The sequence below is a fragment of the Aedes albopictus genome, chromosome 2, assembly GCF_035046485.1.
Source record: "Aedes albopictus strain Foshan chromosome 2, AalbF5, whole genome shotgun sequence".
In the NCBI taxonomy this organism is placed as follows: domain Eukaryota; kingdom Metazoa; phylum Arthropoda; class Insecta; order Diptera; family Culicidae; genus Aedes; species Aedes albopictus.
Window position 1 is genome coordinate 17,860,252 of NC_085137.1, and position 19,782 is coordinate 17,880,033.

Here is a 19,782-nt window from a genome sequence, read left to right on the forward strand (position 1 = left end):
CGACCCACTTTTGGAATAAACTCATCAGTAATATCTAGCCAAGATTTGGGAATAAACCCTGTAGCAAAACTGCAGACAAGTAGTTTTTTTTTTCAAAACATGTTTGAAATAATCAAATCTTTTCTTACGCAAAATTGGATAAATTCCATCTGCCCCAGGAGATTTATGAGGAGCAAAGCTGTTTAGTGCCCACTCAATCGGTTCTATAGTTACGATACCCCGCACCGAAGCCAGGGAAGCATAACTAGAAGAAAAGACATCAGGTTCTTCCAAAGAGGTCTAGGGCTAAATGGGAACGTCCATAAATTACGTCACGCTTTTAGGGGGGAGGGGGGGTTTAGTAAAGTATGACAACCCATACAAAAATTTCAGAGGTTTAATACAAAAAGTGTGACAAAGGGGGGAGGGGGGGTTGAAAATGGGCAATTTTTGCGTGACGTAATTTATGGACGCTCTCTTATACAGATAAAAAAAAACAAAATAAAAAAAATATCTTCCGAAGATGTAAAATCCACACGTTCGGGGAAGTGTGTACTGAATAAACATTACAGAACTTCCTTATCTAAGGAAGTGAAATCGCCATTTGGTAAACGAAGATCATTCACTCGGAAATCCTTAGATTTCGCAAGGATTTTTTTTACCGACTAACTACACTCGAACTGGAAACATTTGTACAAAGGTTTTTCCAGCTGGATCGTTCTGCAGACCGGCGAACTTTCTTGAGGGCCTTACGAGCCGTCCTGAAAGCCTCTGAATGAGTCGAACATGGTCTGTTCCAACTTTTTCTACATTCCTGTTCCTGAGCTTCGCCAGAACAGAGTTCTACCAAGGGGTTCCCCTTGTGGTCTACACAGACCGTAGAGGGCAAGCTTCTTCAAAAGCTTTCACATTCAAAAATGAACATAATCCACTCCACATGTTCAAAAAAGATGTAGCGATGGTCAGGTAAGGATTTGTCATCGGACACATGCCAATTGGTCAGCTCGTGACTAATCTACTTGAGCAAAGCGTTATGTATAACACTTCTTCTCTGGCAGATACCATGAAGGTTGGGTGGTTGCCTATATTAAGTAATTCAAGATCTGTACTTAAGTATTCCATCAAATTGGAGCATGCCAAGTTAATGTCTGAGCTTCCCCAAAAGATATGGTGATCATAAGGATCACTGCCAACCATTAGCGGAAGGGTTTTTGAAGCAAGGACTTCATTCAAATATTACGTAACGCAAAATATGACAATTTTAGACGCCCTTCCCCACCCCGCACGTAACAAATTTTGTATGGGAGATTTTGAATTTTGTATGAAGTATAACACAGTGCTAGACCTCCTCCCTCCAACCATTGCGTTACGTAATATTTGAATGAACCCTAGGGTATGGCTCATCTTGCGGTGAATAAATTGAACAATAGACGTATTTCCTTTTGAGGTTTCCAACGGATATATCATTTGTGACAGCACATACCAAAAATGGGGTGTTAAGAGATTCGTCTTCACATTTTACTTTGAAAAAGCGCCAAACCGTATAAAAAAAGATTGACAATTTCCAAATTTGCTTAAAATGTGTGTTGGAAATAAAGGCATACTACACTGGAACCTATTTTTATCATATCACCTATTTTCACCTATCACCTATTTTTATCATATTTATCACATGGCTGGGACTGCATAAATTAAAAATGTGTATAAATTAAAAAAAGGCATAAAAGAGGGAAATTTATGCATAAATTAAGTTTGGGCTTAAATGAGAGAATCTAGTTCGCGAGAACAGGTCTTACTCCTGGGCAGTTGAGGTGGGGCTAAGGAGGTTTCCAGAAAGTTCCCAGAGAGCCCAAAAAGGGGGTTCCAAGGGGCTTCAGGGAAGTTTTAAGGCGTTGTTTCGAGGGATTTGAGGAGCCTTTTAAGGGTGTTCTGCCAAGATTTTTTGGTGTTTTCATGGGATTACGGGGAATTCTGGGGTATTTCAATAGTATTTAGTGGGTTTCAGGAGCGTTCCAAGGGGTTTTAGGGGCAATTAAAGGGATCTCAGGGGCCTTTAAAGGGCGTTACAAGAGGTTAGAGTGGTGTTAAGGTATTTCAGAGTCTGCTCTGAAACTTCCTGAAATGTCTCAAAAATCCCCCTTAAACCCCCCGGGAACCCCATGCTACGCACCTAAGAGGCTTCAAAACCCCCGAGAACTCCTCCGTAACGCTTCTTAATCTCCCGAAAATGTTCTGTAACGCCTTAAAATGCCTCCAAAATCCCCCTTAAACCCCCTCGGACCCCTTGTAACGCACCTGAGACGCTCCGAACCCCCCGAAAATTCCTCCGTAACGCCTATGAATCCCACCGAAGAGGCACTGAAAGTTCCTGAAATGCCTCCAAAATCCCCCTTAGACCCAATGTAACGCACCTGAGCTACTCCAAACCCCCCGAAAACTCCGCAACGCTTTCGTAACGCCTCTTAATCCCGCAAAAATGTTCTGAAACGTCCTGAAATGCCTTCAAAATCCCCCTTAAATCCCGTCGGACCCTATGTAACGCACCTGAGAGGCCCCAAACCCCCGAGAACACCTTCGTAACGCTTTCGTAACGTCTCTTATTCACACATTCACATGTAACGCACATGAGACCTTCGGAAACACTCAAAAACGAACCTGTAAAATAACATGCATAACATGGTTTAGGGTATAAGGGTTTCCACTCATGAAAATACGAATTTAACTGGACACTAGACATCAAAAACTGGTGGCTTTTTTTTCAATTTCGCTACCATTGAAACATTCATTTGAAAAATATGTGAATAATCGTAAGGTGTCCTACAACTGATTTCAAACGAAATTAGGGTACAATATTTTGTGTTACTAAGGTGGTTTTCGAATACTGACAATATTTGTGAAAAAAAGTCTACTTTCAACAACTGGTGGGGTGTTAAGGGATGAAATTTCTCATAGGGGCATCTGGGGTAATACGCACTGTCGAGGCAAAACGCACCCCCTTTGTTTTTCAGGGATTATCGGTTTTAGAGCTTTGAAACCTTATCAGTCTAATAGAACGTCTTAATAAATGAGCATCTGGAAAATTTTACAAATCTGCGTTAGGCATGGTACACTAATTACGTAACGCAAAAATTTGCCATTTCAGACCCCCTCCCTCCCCCCATGTAACGCTTTTTGTATGAAAAACCAAAATTTGTTGTATGGATCGTAACGCTAAGCTCGACTCCCCCCCTCCCCCTATAGCGTTATGTAATTTGTGTACGATGCCTTACGTAATTAGTGAGAAAAATGAATAAAATTGAAAAGCACGATTCTGATGTAATTTACCCGATCGTTTGTTGATTGATTTGATGGTGAAAACCGACCAAACATCTAATGCTGTTGTGTTTATTCAGCTCATTGAGGGCAATGCTAAGCATAGGAAAAATAATTTAAACAGTAATCTACGTAAACTATATGTTTTAAACTATTTTATTTTTTGCTTTTGATTGGGGCAATATGCACTCCATTGGTTGGGGCAAAACGCACCTATAGAAAACAAGCTGTAATAATATCTATGAGTGCTCTGTAAGTAATCGCAAACAAAATTGAGCTATTGTTTTTTTTTTTTTTTTTTATCTAGTTCGTTTATTTGGGGCTCAATCGCGTATAACGCTTTACGGAGCCGAGGATCTTTCTTTGTACTTAATAGTATACATTATACAGAGTAATAACTTTTTAATGATATCTGTTAGTAATGGGTGGAAGCCAGGGTACTCGTGGCAGCTCGAGGTTAAAAGGTCACATTTTGAGGGATGGACAGGGAAGGATTGGGCCAAAGGTTTCACTGCTGCTCATCCGGGGGTGAATCGCATCTTGCTGGCGTATTCGGTGCCTTGTGGTGTTGGTACCAACTTGTTGTGGGACTTGGTCTTCCGGATGGCCAGGAGCAGCTTGGTAACACAAAGAGGACAAAACAGAGAAAAAAAAACTGGAGAAGAAAACACAAGCAAATTAAACTTTTATACCAGCAGAGCGAAGAAAGTCGAAAATACATCCCATGTATGTGACATCGCGGGTCCCCAACACATCTCTCACAAGAACAAAGGGTTGTCTACCTCGGGCCTCAAGGGTATCCAAAAGTAGCGCTCTGGAGGCGTCATTATCCGGGCATTGCCAAACTACGTGGTCGATGTCATCATAACCGGAACCGCACTTAGTACAAACCTTGCTCAACGCGAGGTTAATCCTGTGTAAATGCGCGTCTAGCGAGTAATGGTTGGACATAAGTCTTGACATCACGCGAATGAAATTGCGACTTACATCCAGACCATACCACCACACTCGCAAAGAAACATTAGGAATAATGGAATGTAACCACCGTCCCAGCTGGCCATCTCGCCAATCATTTTGCCAACTTTGAAGAGAACTCTGGCGAACAAAATGGAAAAATTCATCATGTGAAATTCTTCTATCATAGATCTCACCTTCCTGTGCGCCCACCTTTGCGAGAGAGTCCGCCTTCTCATTGCCATAAATTGAGCAATGTGAGGGGACCCATACAAAGGTAATCTTGTATGATCTTTCGACCAGTGCACCCATCTGCTCCCTTATTTTTGTAAGAAAGTAAGATGGATGTTTTACAGGTTTCATCGACCGGAGTGCCTCAATCGAACTAAGGCTATCCGAGAAGATGAAGAAATGGTCTACGGGCATGTTGGAAATCATCCCCAAAGCGAAATTGATTGCTGCCAGCTCAGCAACATAAACCGAACAAGGTTCCTGAAGTTTGCGGAAGGCGGTGAAATTTTCATTGAAGACACCGAAACCAGTGGATCCATTTATGCGAGACCCATCAGTGAAGAATCTCTTACAGGAATTGACATTTTGGTACTTTTCGTTAAAAATGCGAGGAATAGATATACATCGAAGTTGATCTGGTATTCCATGAATAGCTTGTTTCATGGACAGATCGTATTTAACAGAGGTACTGTCATTAGTGAAGTGTACACGGGGAGGATTATAACTTGGTAGGCTTATGTCAGATGACATGTAGAACAGATAGATTCTCATGAATTTTGATTGAGTGTTCAGACTGAGCATTTCTTCGAAGTTTTCAATGACAAGTGTGTTGCTCACTCCACACTTGATAAGTAACCTTAGCGAGAGCTCCCAGAATCGGTTCTGGAGAGGTTTCACCCCTGCCAGGACCTCAAGGCTCGCATTATGCGTTGAGTGCATACAGCCGAGAGCAATACGCAAACAACGGTATTGAATTCGTTCCAACTTTATTAGGTGGCAGTTTGCTGCTGAGTGGAAGCAGAAAGAGCCATACTCAATAACAGAGAGAATAGTCGTTTTGTAAAGTTTTATGAGGTCTTCCGGGTGAGCACCCCACCATGTTCCGGTAATTGTGCGTAGAAAATTGATCCTTTGTTGACATTTTTGCACCAAATACTTGATTTGGGTACCCCAAGTGCCTTTTGAATCAAACCAGACCCCAAGGTATTTCGAAGTCAAAGACTGGTCGATTTCTATTCCCAAAAGATTGAGTTTCAGTTGGGCTGGGTTCCGCTTTCTAGAAAACACAACCAATTGAGTTTTTTGCGGAGCAAACTCGATCCCTAAATCTCTTGCCCAGATTGACAGATTATTTAGAGAATTTTGCAATGGTCTTTGCAACATTTCTGCATGTGGGCCTTTTAGAGAAACCACAGCATCATCTGCAAGTTGTCTTAGCGTGCATTGTCCTTCCAAGCAACTATCAATGTCTTTCACGTAAAAATTATAAAGCAAGGGACTTAAACATGAGCCTTGGGGTAGGCCCATGTAACTAATTCTGGAAGTTGTCAGTTGTCCGAGATTGAAACTCATATGTTTTTCTGACAACAAATTATACAAGAAATTATTCAAAATTCCTGGAAGTCCACTATTGCGCAGTTTTTCTGACAATATTCCTATGGAAACTGAATCAAAGGCGCCCTTAATATCCAAGAAAACTGAAGCCAGTTGCTCCTTTTCCGCAAAGGCCAGTTGAATATCTGTTGAAAGCAACGCTAGACAATCGTTTGTTCCTTTGCCCTTGCGAAACCCGAACTGTGTATTTGAAAGCAAGTTATTCGATTCGACCCAATGATCGAGTCGTGATAGGATCATTTTTTCCAACAATTTCCTTAAACATGATAACATAGCAATTGGGCGGTATGAATTATGATCAGACGCTGGTTTACCAGGCTTTTGAATAGCTATTACTTTGACTTGTCTCCATTCATGCGGAACGATGTTGTTCTCCATGAATGAGTTGAACAGGTCCAGTAATCGTCTTTTCGCGATATCTGGGAGATTCTTTAGAAGATTGAACTTGATCATATCGCTTCCCGGAGCGGAATTGTTTGATGAAAGAAGAGCCATAGAAAGTTCCAGCATAGTGAAGGGTCTGTCCAGAGAACCGTCTCTTGGGGATGTTTCCCAAGAAATCGGTTGTGCTGGGACTGAGTCTGGGCAGACCTTTTTCGCGAAGCTGAATATCCAACGGTTGGAGTATTCGTCACTCTCATTAGAAGAAGAGCGGTTTCGCATGTTGCGAGCCACTCTCCAAAGCGTTGTCATTGAAGTTTCTCTTGAGAGACCCTCAATGAAGTGTCGCCAATAACTACGCTTCTTCGCTTTCAGCAGGTTTCTCAGCTGTCTTTCGAGCTTTGCGTACTCTTGATAAAGATCTGAGGTACCATGCCTACGAAAAGTTTTGAAAGCATCAGATTTTTTAAGATACAACTGGGTGCAATCATCATCCCAGCCTAGTGTGGCTGGTCTTCTTTTGAAGGTTGCACTTGGAACACGTCGTTTTTGTGATTCTAATGCACTCTTATATATCAGTTCAGACAGGAATCGATACTCATCCAAAGGTGGGAGGGGATTGAATGATTCGATGCCAAAAGATACCGCTTCTGCATACTTTTGCCAATCGATATTCCTTGTGAGGTCAAAAGGAACCTGAATTGGATGGTCTGACCTTTCACTATTATGCTTTATGGTGGTTATAATGGGTAAGTGATCACTACCATGAGGATCCTCGATTACCTTCCACAAGCAATCGAATGATAGTGAACTTGACCCCAGTGATAGGTCGAGACGACTTTCTTTGCCGTCAGATGCAATACGTGTCACTTCACCTGTATTTAAAATGTTCAAATTGAAATCGTCGCACAAATCATAGAAAATGGCCGCTCTATTATCGTCATATGGTTCGCCCCACCCTGTACCATGCGCGTTCATATCACCCAGAATTAAAACTGGATGTGATAGTGCAGAAACCGCATTCCAAAGATGACGGCGGTTAATTGAAATTCTTGGAGGAATGTAAACGGAAGCTACGCAAAGTTCTTTACCCTTTACGTTTATTTGGCAAGCGACGATTTCTACGCCAGGATGAGTCGCGATTGGAATTCTATAAAATGAGTAAGTCTTTTTGATCCCCAAAAGAACTCCCCCATAATGGTCATCTCTATCCTGGCGTATAATGTTAAAATCGTGGAAGTTGAGTTCATCTTCAGAAGAAAGCCATGTTTCACAAAGGGCAAATATATCACAATCAGAGTTGTGAATCAAAAACTTAAACAGGTCTAATTTAGGTTTTAGACTATGACAGTTCCACTGTAGCACAGTGATCATATCTTGTACCTCACTTGATGAATTATCCATCGAAAGATATGATCGCAGCAAGGAGGGGCCATGATTGTGTCAGATTCCGAAGATATTCTTCTACTGTAGGTATAAACATATCAATAATGCCTCTAAATGTTTCTGGAAGGCTGAGGGCATTATATAAGCGATCCACGAGAACCCTAAAAGTAAACAGTCCTCGCTTGGGTCTAGGAGGCTTGCTTGAACTGCGAGGAACTTTGGTAGCTTTTTTCTTGCTACCTTGTCGATTATTTCTCTTTGAAGTGTATTTAACAGGCGGAGACGGGGGTGACAGGTTCTTGCTACAACATGGATCTGAAGCTAGAGGAACCTGATTCTTCGGAGTTTTTAAGTTTACCCCGTCTCCTTTAACATTAGGCAAACTTTTGAGGGAAGACTTTAAAAAGACCTTTCGGCGCAATCCCGGGGAAGATGATGACTTCCTTTTTCCAGGTGCGTGTACCTCCGAAAGAGATCCACCCTCATCAGTTTCGCCATCGTCCTGATCATCGGAAGACAACTCCTGATAGGGATTTTCAACTGGGACAGCTGATTCAGACACGAAATCTGGTGTTTTAAAAGATTTCACCATCTCCGCATATGTCTGTTTGGAGCGCTTTATGATAGAGCGACTCTCATTTCGAATGCGTCTTTTGTAAGCCGGGCAAACTTGCAAGTCGTGTGGATCTCCGTCACAGTAGCTACATTTTTCCGCTTCCTGTGTGCAAGAGTCCTCCAAATGAGCTTGGTTGCATTTGCCACAACGGGGCTTGTTGTCGCAAAAGCTATCACTGTGACCAAACTGCTTGCATTTGGTACAATTAAAAACCTTCGGCCTAAAAAGATGCACTGGGTAAAAACCACCATCAATTACAACAAATTCCGGGAGGACGGAACCTGGAAAAGTCACTCGAAAAAACGCTGAAGGCGAGTACACCTTTTTATTTCCTTCCATGGAAACCTTAGATAAGCGTTTACAGTCTAAGATAGCCACATCAGGAATGAAACTATTTTTGAATCGACCAAAGCCGGTCTTGATGTCCTCACATGTCAGCATTTCGTCGAGGATCTTCCCCTCCACCTCCACTTCTCGTGCTGGCACATAGACCGCGTATTCAACAGTAAACGCTTCGTGTTGAGCAATTTCATTTGCTGCTTTGTAGCTAGGTGCGGTAACACGCAGCTTGGATGCTTTCACTTGGTGAACAACGGTCCCAGGATACTTACGCGTCAGCTCTCGAGAAATCGAAAGCATATTCAATGGTTTGCATTTGCGCCGGAAATAGACAACCCAAGGTCCAGGCGAAGATGGCTGATAAAACCGCGTACGAGCAATGATATCATTAGGAGGCGTTTCGCCTCCAATCGAATCTTCCATGTGGAAACAAATTTATGAAAAATAACTCAAAAGTGCAAAGAGGAAGAGAAAAAACCTTAAAGTATTTACAGTGCACTTTCTTCCTTAGGACGACAACTGTTTGGTTTGTTAAACAAACAATGTTAATAATATATAAAAAAATAAAGCAAAAAAAAAAAAACAAACTTGTACTAATAATATACGAATTCAATTCTTATGATTATTTTAGCGCACCCTGTAGGATGCAAAAAAAAACGGTATTGAAAAAAAAGAAAAAATAGCTAATAAAAAAAAAAACAAAAAAAAAAATGTTCTGTTATTTACAGTTTGTACACCCTTACCCGTATACAGTAGTTTGGGAACCACTGTAATGGATGTCAAAAAAAGCACGTGGTCGAATGTGGACTGGGGATACAATAGACAAAAGCGATCAAAACAAATTGGGCAGACAAAAGAGTGTATCGAAAGAGTGATACTTATCTGACCGGAGCAGGTAGATATTTATCAGGCAGGCAGATGGTAAAGCTGTCCGTCGCGTCTGCCTTCGCACCCGTCGCCGCCGTCCTCTTTGTTGACGGAGGGGCTGATGATGGCGATAATGATGACTTTTGGATGCGATTATTCCTTGACCTTGATGTACGATGATGCAAGCACCTCGCTTCCGCGTTGCGCTGGATACCACCTTGCGACACTACACTTCGCACAAGCAGGAGAACGCACGATATAAAAAACCTTCCGCAATTGCGGGGGAAAAAACTCTACTTGTTTAAAGGCTATCGCGTGGTGAGATACGGAGCACACGTCCGACTCGTCCAAATGCACAACAGGGAATACAGAGCTATTGTTTGTCTTAAAACCTTATAAAACATGCATTTTGTCTAAGAAGTAAAAAGATTTCTAAACTCGACGGTGCATCTTGCCTCAATGTTGTGGTGCGTCTTGCCCCTTTGTTTGAGTGCATCCTGCCCCATTGTTGTAGTGCATTTTACCCCGAGCAAGGGTGCATACTGCCCCGCATAAACATACGAAGCCGTAATGTTAGTCTTTATAAAAAACGTTATTTTCAAAAGCTGAACTGTATTAAGGCTGAAATTGTGTTTGGATTCTCTTAGAATGAAAGTATGTGCAATGAATGCATGCATTAAACCAATAAATTATTGCCTTTTTATATGCATTTGGACTCATCTTCCTTAAGTGGTGCGTATTACCCCAGAATCCCCTATATGCGTAGCAGGCAACAAGACAATGATCGGACTGCTTTTCCTGAAAGCTTCAAGAAGAAGAACCCATGAATTAATGAGGTCGGTAAATTTTTCGGTCCCTTAACACCACATTTTACGGTACATCTCTAGCAGTTAATTCAAACAAGAGCATCGTTTGCGTTGTTGACAAGCACACATGCTCGAGGCATGACACGCGAGTTTACCATTTCATTTTTACTGAAAGTAGCAAGCACCGGGTTAACAATCGATCTGAGCTATCCTAACCAGTGCTGCGAAGTGTAAATATCAACCGACATTTAAAGCTGAAATTGAGAATGGTAACCACTCATTTTTCTATTTACTATCGGAATATCAATTGAATAGCCTCTGATCATTCAATTGACATCAGCTCCAGTCTCAGGCAAGGCACATATCATTCAATTAAGCTCCAGCTAGGAAGCAATATTTGTGGTGTCGTAGGTTTAAAGCTTTTACCATCATTGATGACGTCAAACCCGACATCAACCTATCATTCACCCATTTTTATTCTGGCCACCAAACCCAACATGGACCCAACAGTTGTTCGATGTTGGTCCAACAGTGGCCCAACATTCGATAAAAATTGATCCGACATTCGATATTTTTTAGGTCTGGCGGAATTTTGCAGGGTTTTTCGTGGTTCGTGCGCCCAGCACCACATTCGAGTGACAATTTATTCAATTGACATGGATTCGCTTCTCATTTGATAGGTGCTCTGATTGAATGAAATCGTTTTGAACATGAATAGGAGGAAAAATGACTGAAAAGATTTGTTGGTTGATGTTCAAATGAATGAGATGAATTTTTGCAACTGTAGTCACTACCCTAGCTAGGCGAAATTAAACTCTTCACAATCACAGCACAACAAAGAACAGCAGCAATAAAACCAGATCGGTATCGATTCGAAAACACCAAACGCAAGTATACACAGAATACACTATGTAAATCGCATATTGCGAAACCATGTAGGTGCAAATTTGAACTAAATGAAAATATCTACATAATCTCGTCCTTATATAGTTTGAGACTAAAGAAGGGCAGCTAATTTTTAGCCCTAGGCTAGTTCATCTAGGAACCCACGCTTTACTTCCCTTCCGAAAGAAGAACTCACAAATTGTGAGTTTGTCAGGAGTGGGATTCGATTCCAGGTCCTCTGCGTGATACAGCTAATTGTCTCGGAGAAATACAAGATTCATTTCACCATTGCATTCATCCCCAATCGTTATAACTTCAAGTTGAAACAAAAAAAAAAACAATCATATTAATAAGTGAGCTCACATTTTATTTTTTGATTAAAGACATCTGATTCAATACGATAAAAGTCGTTCACTCTGGTATGTAAATCTTATTTGTTGCTTGACGCTCGATTCCATGTGTAGCCTGAGTTCCGAATTTTCACCCCCTCATATCGTCGAATAGGGCACCGTTTGCCTTGTGACACGCGTTCGGAAATTATTGTTCCGGTTCTAGGAAAAACGAAGGACTGCAACAGCAGACCAAGTTCTGCCTGGTGGTGGGATGGCGATGGTTTAAGCCCAAACGTGACCCTCGCTCGGTTAAACTGTCAATTAGCTTTAAGTAGCGTGATGGAGGTTTCCCGATTGTTTTAGGCGGAAATTGTAATCGTCAGTACGACTGCAGCGATCGACACGCTCGGTCGTGTTCGCGGCGTGCTCACAGAAAGTAAACTCTAACTGAGTATAAACCAAAAATTAACTGGCAATATAGCGCTAGCTCGCTGCGCCATTTTTCGCTCTTTGTTAATACAAAGAGCACCTAGAAGCAAGAAGAAGAAGAAGAATTGTAATCGTGGAGGGGCGATGACTGCTGCTGACCTTGTTCCGTTTTCGATTGAGGAAGCTGATAACTGGATGATTTTTTTCGGAAGTAGGCCTGATGTCAAACGTTTGTATTGTAGTTTTCCAGGAGTTTTCTATCAGCAGCCTTCAATTTATTTTTAAATGACTTGTGAAAAATTATTAGAGACTAATTGAAATGATTCGAGAAAAAAACACTTTAGTTTTCCTTATCATGAGAGCTTGGTCCAAGCTTGATGCATTAGCGAATTTATCGATTCAGAAACAGAACAGATTGACCACCTCAACATCCAGTGCGATATATTTTGGCTTGAAGCCCAAACTCTGTCTTCCTCTGGTAAAATTCCATCATTCAGAGAAGTTCAATGCTCATGACAGTAGTGTTCCCAGAAGCCGCCTAGCAGTAGAAGGAAAATTCATGCGCAGGACGTTTGGTGTGGGCTATTCACACCAACGGGCCGGGACCGGGGCCGGGCCGCCGCCGGGGCCCGTCCGGGCTATGTTTCGAATTTCTTTCATACACAATGTATGGAAGCGTTCACACTACGGCAACCGGGCAGTGACCGGGGTGAAACCGGGGTGCGACCGGGCGGACAGCAAATATCGTTGTCAACGATATTTGGAACGCCCGGTAGCTGCACGGTGGGCAGCATATTTTGCGTCGTGCGTTGGTAGTTGTGAGCTCGAACGAGAGTGGCTGATGAAGACGAATGTTTTTCGTTTCTGTTTTGGACGTGTGGTCGTCTGTCCCCGGTCGTCTGTTGGAGAAAGCAAGAGGAAAATAATAACAAAATGTTTTGGTTCCTCTGGCTTCTCCTGGTTGGGATTTGGATTGTTTTTTTCTGCAGCAATTTCCCAAAGCAATTTTTCGAAGAAGTTCGATAAGAACTTCTAGTTAAAAAAAAACAGGCTGACTAGAATCCGCAACAATTGCATTTTTTTTTCGTTTGCGCCATTAGAAATTGTGTTTGGGATGTGTACATAACATTTATAGAAGAGCGTCAAGTGCGCTTTTAAGGTTTATGTTTATTTGCCTATTACTGTTAAAATCTTTAAAAAAGTTCATACAATATTCATGGATTCTCGGGAAGTAAAGCACATATTCTCCCACAGTTTTTTCAATTATTATATAACTTTTAGAAATCCGACAAATTGATCATGAAATCCTCCGAATGTTAATTTAAGGGAATCTGATGGCGATTTCTCTAGGAAGTTCTCCATTATTTCTTTACGAAACTTTTACTGCAGTTTCTTGAAGAATTCCTTAGAGAAATTCATCAGCAGTTCAGAATTAATCCAGCAATTCCTTCAGGGATTTTCCAGAAAAAAAGGAAATTAATCCGGGAATTGCTCCAAAAATTCCTACAATAATTCCTACAGAAGTATTTTGAGGGAATGCTCAGAGAAATCCTCCAGAAACTCCTCCAGATATAACACCAGAAATTCCTCCAAGAATTCCCCCAGAGATTCACCCAAAAATTTCTCCGAAGATTCCTTGAGAGATATCACCAAGGATTCTTTCAAAAAGCCTTTAAGGATTCCTCCAGCATTTCTGCAGCAATTCATTCATGGATTCTTCTATTAAATCTTTCAGTGATTTTTGCAGGAATTCCTGCAAGAATTCTTTCAGGAGTTCCTAAAACAATTTCCTAATGAATTTCTTCAGAATTTTTCCGAGAATTTCTCCAGGAATTTATCGAAATATTTTTCTTCAGATTCTTTGCGTGACGTTCTCCAGGAATTTATTCAACATTTTTCGAGGAATTATTCCAGAAGTTACTCCAAAAACTCTTTCAGAAATTTCTGCAAGTATTCCTCCTATAATTTCACTAAATGTACCTCCTAAAATTTCTCTTGGAATTTCTCCACGAACACCTCCAGAAATTTGTACATGCTTCAGAAATTTCTTAAAAATTTACTCGAGAAATTTCTTCAAAGATTCTTCTAGAAATTCCCCCAGAAATCATTTCAGGGACATCTCCAGGAATTTTTCCCTAAATTTCTCCAAAAATATCTCAATAAATCCTGGAAAATTTCATTAGCTTTTACACCAAGAGATCTTTCAGTAATTCCTGTAAAAAATAATCCAGCAACTCTTCTAGGATTTCCTCCTAGAGTTCTTTCTGGATTTCTTCAAGAAATTCCTCAAAGAGATTTCTCCAAGAATTTCACCATTAATTCTTTGAAGAATTTATTGAGAATTTCCACCAAGAGTTCCTCGCGGATTTTCTCCTAAAAATTTTCCAATATTTTCCCAAGAATTTCTCCAAGCAAATCCTCCAGAAATTCTACCAGAAAATGTTACAGTATTCCTCAAAGTTCTCCTCCAAAACTACCTTCAAAAATTCCTTCATTTATTTCTCGAGGTGTTTTGGTAGAAATTCATCCAGGAATTCTTCCAGAGGTTGTACCCAGTGATTCCTTCAGGCCCACCAGGAATTCCTCTAGGGCTCCTCCAGAGATTCTCCGAGGAATTCTTCAAGGGTTCCACCAAAGATTCACCAAGAAATTTCTCCAAAGATTCCTCCAAAAATTTCTCCAGGGATTCTTCCAAAACGTCCTCTAAGGATTCCTCCAGGAATTCATCCAGAAATTCCACCAGGGATTCCTCCAGGAATTCCTCAAAGGATTCCTTCAAAGATTTTTCCAACAATTGATTCTGGGATTTTCTCCAAGAATTCCTCCAGAATTTTTCGATGAATTTCTCCAAGATGTTCTCGAAGAATTTCCGCAGGAATTTTTCTAACAATTTCTTCAGCAATTTCTCTATGGAATTCAGTAATTTCTACAGGAATTCCTGCAGAAATTCTAAAAGAAATTCCTGCAAGAATTCCTCCAAGAATTTCTAGGAGAATAAAGAAGTTTTCCAGAATTTCCGTCTAAAATAACTCAAGAAACTCTTTCAGGAATTTTTTCAGGAGTTCTTCAAAGAATTTCTTTAAAACCAAATAATTTCCCCAAGAAAACCTCTAAAAAATCCCAGGAATTTCTCCGAGAATTCCTCAAAGTTTTCCTCCTGGAGTTTCTCCAAGAATTTCTCCCGGAATTCCTCCAGCAATTTCACCAGGATTTTTTTTCGGAAATTCCTCCTGGAACTCTTTCCGTCTGGCATTCTTGCTGGAACTTTTTCAAGAATTCCTTCAGGAATTCTTCCATGAATTCCCCCCGATATTCCTCTAGAAATTGCTTCAGAGATTCCTACATGAATTTCTCTAAAGTTTACTTCAGAAATTTAACTAGGCATTCCTCCAAAAATTCCTCCAAGAATCCTTCCAAGATTTCTTCCTGAAATTGCTCCGAGAATTCTTTCAGAATTTTTCCAAAAAGTTCTCCATGTATTTCTCCAAGAATTTTTCCAAGAATTTCTACAGCTTTTTTTTTCAAGAAGTTCTCCCACAATTTCTATAACCATTTCTAAAGGAATGTCTCTAATAATTTCTCCTGAAATTCCTGTAAGAAATTCTCTTGAAATTGCTTCACAAATTCCTACAGAAATTTTTCAAGAATTGGAATTCCTCCACGATTTCTTCCAGGAATTTCTTCCAAAAATTCTCCAGATATTCCTTAACAAATTACTCTAGAAACTGCTCAAGGAACTCCTCCAAGAAATTATCCATAAATTTCTAAAGAAATGCTTGATCAACATCTTTAAGAAATTCTTGGAGAAATTCCTGAAAAAAATACTTGCAGAAAGGTCTGGAAAAACTGGAAAATCTTGGAGAATTTCTTAGAGAATTCGTGGAGAAGTGCTTGGAAATTTAAGGAATTCTTCAAGGAGCTCCTAGAAGATTTTTTTGGAGGAATTGCTAAAGAAATTCTCGGTGAAATTCATGGAGGAATTTCTAGAGTATTTTTGTAGAAATTTTTGAGAAAGGAAGTCTTGCAGGAGTTGCTGGGAGCATTTCTGGTGGAATATCTGAAGGATTTCATGACGGAATTTCTGGAGAACTAGTTGGAGAAGTGCTGAAGATTTTTTTGGAAAAGTAACCAGAGTAATTTGGAATTTTTTATGAAGAAATTTTTGGAGATTTTTTTAAGGAGCTCTTTCAGAAATTTCTCAAGTTGCCTATGGACGAAATTCAGGGAGATTTTAAGAGAAAATCCTGAAGAAATACAGGAAGAATTCTTAGAAGAATTTCAGGAGAAGTTCTTGAAAGAATTTCTGGAGAATTTGCTTGCATGGTTTCTGGAATATTTTTTCAGTCATTTCTGAAGGAATTCTTCTAGGAATTCTTGAAGAAACTCCTTAAGAATTTAATGAAGAATTATTGGAGGAATGTTTTGAAGAATTCCTCGGGAAGTTCTTACATAAATTGCTGGAAAATTTTCTGCCGAAATTTCTAAAGGATTTTTCGTAGGAAATATATCGAAATTGAAGAATTCATGGAGACATACTTGGACAAAACTTTGGAGAAACTCTAAAAAATTGGCCAAATGCTTCTTGAAACTTTTGGAGAAATTTCTGGAGGAGTTTCGGAAGGATTTCTTGAAACAATTGTTGGGGAAACTGTCGGTGACATTCCTGGAAGAATTCTCGGGGAAATTACAAAAGAATTTATGGACAAAATCCGGGAGAAATTCTTAAAAAAATCTAAAAGATTTTTTTGGGAAAAAAAATCTTGGATAAATTCTTGGTAAAACTCCTGGATAAATCCAAGGAGAAATTACTGGAGAAATTACTGGTGGAATTCCAAGAGAATTTTATGGAGGATTTTGTGGAGTGATTCCTGCAGGTCTCCCTGAAAGTTCTCGGAGGAGTCCCTTGAGTAATCCCAGGAGTAATTTCTCGAGGATTTATTTGTCCTATAGGAATTCTTGACAAATTGCTGGAAGAATAAATGGAGGGATTTCTGGAACTCCCTTTATTAATATCTTATTAAATTCCCCCAATAACTCCTCCAGGAATTGAATCAAGAATTCCTCAAGGAATTTCTCCAAGAATTCATCCAGGAATTTCGTCCAAGATATATGCCTAGAATTTTTCCAAGAATCCCTCCTCATAAAAATACTCATGCGGTAACTCTTAGGATTTTGTAGAGAATTCCTTCAAGGATTTCTCCAGCAACTGCTCCGAGACATCTTCCAATAATTCTTCCAAGAATTCCTCCAAGAATTTCTCCAGAAATTACTCCAAAAATTCCTCAAGAAACACATCAGGAATTTCTCCAGGAAGTTTTCGAGAGATTCTTCCAGGAATTCCTCCAATACTTCTGCCAAGGATTTCTACAAGAATTCCTCCGGGATTTTTTCCAAAAAAATCTCTAGGTATTTGGAAATCATTCACAAAATCTTGCTGGAATTCCTCGAAGAAATTCTTCAAGAATACCTCCAAGACTTCTTTCAAGAATTCCACAAAGAATCCCTTCAGTAATTTCTCCAAGAATTCCTCGAACAGTTCCTCCAAGAATTCCTGCCAAGAACTCATACTAGAATACTTCCAGGAATATCTTCAATAATTCCTTCAAAAATTCATTAAGGATTTTTAAAAAGAATTTCTCCTGAAATTCCTCCAAAACTTCTACCAAGAATTTTCGTGAAGTGACTCCCCAAAGGATTTTTAGAGGAATTTCTGGATAAATTCCTGAAGTAATTCTTGGAAGATTGCTTGGAGAGTTTCCTGGAGTAATTCCTGCAGGAATTCTTGAAATAATTGCAGGAGGAATTCAATGTGTTATTCCTGGAATATTCCAGGAAATGAAGAATTCCTGGAGTATTTCTCGAAACAACTCCTGGAAGAATTCGTAGGGTAATTCCTGTAGGAACTCTGATAGGATTCCCTAGAGTTATTCCTACAGGAATTTCTTAAGTAATTGTTGGAGGAATTCTTGGCGAAGTTTTTCCAGGGAATCCTTCAGAACTTTCTCTACGAATTCCTGAAGGAATTTCTGAATGAATCGGTGGAGATTTTTTTCCATCACTGCTGGAATTCATGGTGAAAGCCCAAGAAAAATTCCTGGAGAAATCGGAGGTATTCCTGGAGGTATTCCTAGAGGAATCCTTAGAAGAATTCTTGGAGAAATCTTTGGAGAAAACTCTAAACGAATTTCTGGAGAAATCCCAGATGGAATTTCTGGAGAAATCTCTCTGTGAATCCCTACAGACATCCGTAATGGAATTCTTGGAGGAATTTTTAGAGGAATCCCTGCAGTATAGTGTAGTGCATCGTTTAGTACATCCTCCAAGGATTCCTTTAAGAAACCCTGCAGGGATTCTTCCAGTGAGTAATCCCTGAAGGAATCTCTGGAAGAATCTCTGGAGGAATCCCTGAAGGAATTCTTAGAGAAACTCATGGATGACATCCTAGAGAAACTCCTGGAGTGATTCTTGACGAAATTCATGGAGTGAATTCTAACGGAATTCCTGGAGTTATTCCTTGAAAAATTACTGAAGTGCTTCTTAGAGGAATCTCTGAAGTAATTCTTTAAGAAATTCCTGTACCTGAGATAATTCCGGTAGAAATTTTTAAAGTTATTTCTAAAGAAATTGCTGGAGTATTATCTGAAGGAATGCTTGATAGAATTTCTTGAGGAAGAGTTATTTCTAGAGTAGCTTCTGGATAATTCTTGTAGTAATTTGCTGGAGTGTTTCCGAGAAGAATCCCAAAAGGCTTTCCTGGAGGAATTCTTTGGAGAAATTTCCTAAAAGAAATCCTTTAGAAATTCTTGGGGGAATTTCAGGAAGCAGACCTGGAGAAATTTCAGGGGGAATTCCTGAAGATATTCCTGAAGTAATTCCTGGTGGAGTTCTTGAAGTACTTCGTGAAGGAATTCCTAAATGATATGAAGAATTTTTAGAGGCATTATTAGACTTCCTTGGGGTATTTCTAAAGGATCCAGAACTCCAGGAGGATTTTTTAAAAGAATTCCTGGAGTAATTCCAGGAAGAAATATTGTGGAAATTTCTGGAGAAATTTCTGGGTAACTATCTGGAGGAATTCCGTGAGTAATTCCTTCAGAAATTCTCCCTGAAGTTTTCCAGGAAATACTCTAGAAATTCCTCCAGAAAATACTCTAGGAATTCCTCCAGGTATTTCTCCAGGATCTACCCCAGGGATTCTGGCAGATATTCCTCCTGGAAATAGTCCAGGAAATCCTCCAGATAATTATCCAGGAATTCCTCCGAGAAAGCCTTCAAGAATTCCTCCCGGAAATTATCCAGGAATTCCTGCAGGAATTCCCGCAATATTTCCTCCTGGAATTCCTCAAGAATTTCCTCCTGGAATTTTTCCAGAAATTCCTCCCTGAATTAGGACTACCTCAAGGAAATCCTTCAAGAATTCCTCAAGCAATTCTTTAAATCATTTCGGAATTCTTTCACGAATTACTTCTGGAATTCCACCAGGAATTACTTCAGGAATATTTCTAGAAATTCCCCCCGAAATTCCCTCAGGATTTTTTCCTGAAATTCCTCTAGGAATTTCTCACGTATTTATTTTAGAAATGTCTCCAAAGGATTCCTTTAGGAAAGCTTTCAAGAATTCTTCTCGGAAACACTTCAGGAATTTCTTCAGAAATTACTTCAGGAATTACTCCAGGAGCTTCTCTAGAAATAACTCCAGGATTTCATTAAGAATCTTCATTAAAAATTCCATCAAGAATTCTGGAGAAATTCCTGGAGAAATCCCAAGAGGAATTCTTGGAGGAATTCCTGGAGGAATCTCCGAAGGAAGTTCTGGAGGAATCCCTGGAGGAATTCCTAGAGCATCACTGGAATAATCGTATCAGTTAGT

The 19,782-nt window shown here is 40.0% G+C and overlaps 1 protein-coding gene across 6 annotated transcripts in view; it reads left to right on the top strand.

Moving 5' to 3' along the window:
• The window catches only part of LOC109429565 (stress-activated protein kinase JNK), a 273,562-nt gene that overhangs the window by 30,763 nt on the left and 223,017 nt on the right, over window positions 1–19,782 (top strand). The window lies entirely within an intron of this gene.